Below are 284 nucleotides of genomic sequence, written 5' to 3' on the forward strand. Positions count from 1 at the left end.
GGTCTTTCTCTGCTTTTAATATATTCTTCTTAAAAATCAGCTTTTGACCTGACTAACGGGTCTTTTGGATCCCTTTGCCTGGATATTTCCGATGCATGAAGCACAATACAGGCGAGAAGCTTCAATTACCAGATTAACTCGGTCTGGCTTCAGATGATGCGATTATCGAGCCACAAAATTGGTCGTCAAAAGGCTTGAGATTTGGAGGTGCGTCACGGTAGGCCGGGTTAATTGGGCCCTCCCCTCTCCTCTTTTCGCTTTTTATTTTACTGCTTGTTTGTTTA

This window comes from Penaeus monodon, chromosome 30, assembly GCF_015228065.2.
Source record: "Penaeus monodon isolate SGIC_2016 chromosome 30, NSTDA_Pmon_1, whole genome shotgun sequence".
In the NCBI taxonomy this organism is placed as follows: Eukaryota; Metazoa; Arthropoda; class Malacostraca; order Decapoda; family Penaeidae; genus Penaeus; species Penaeus monodon.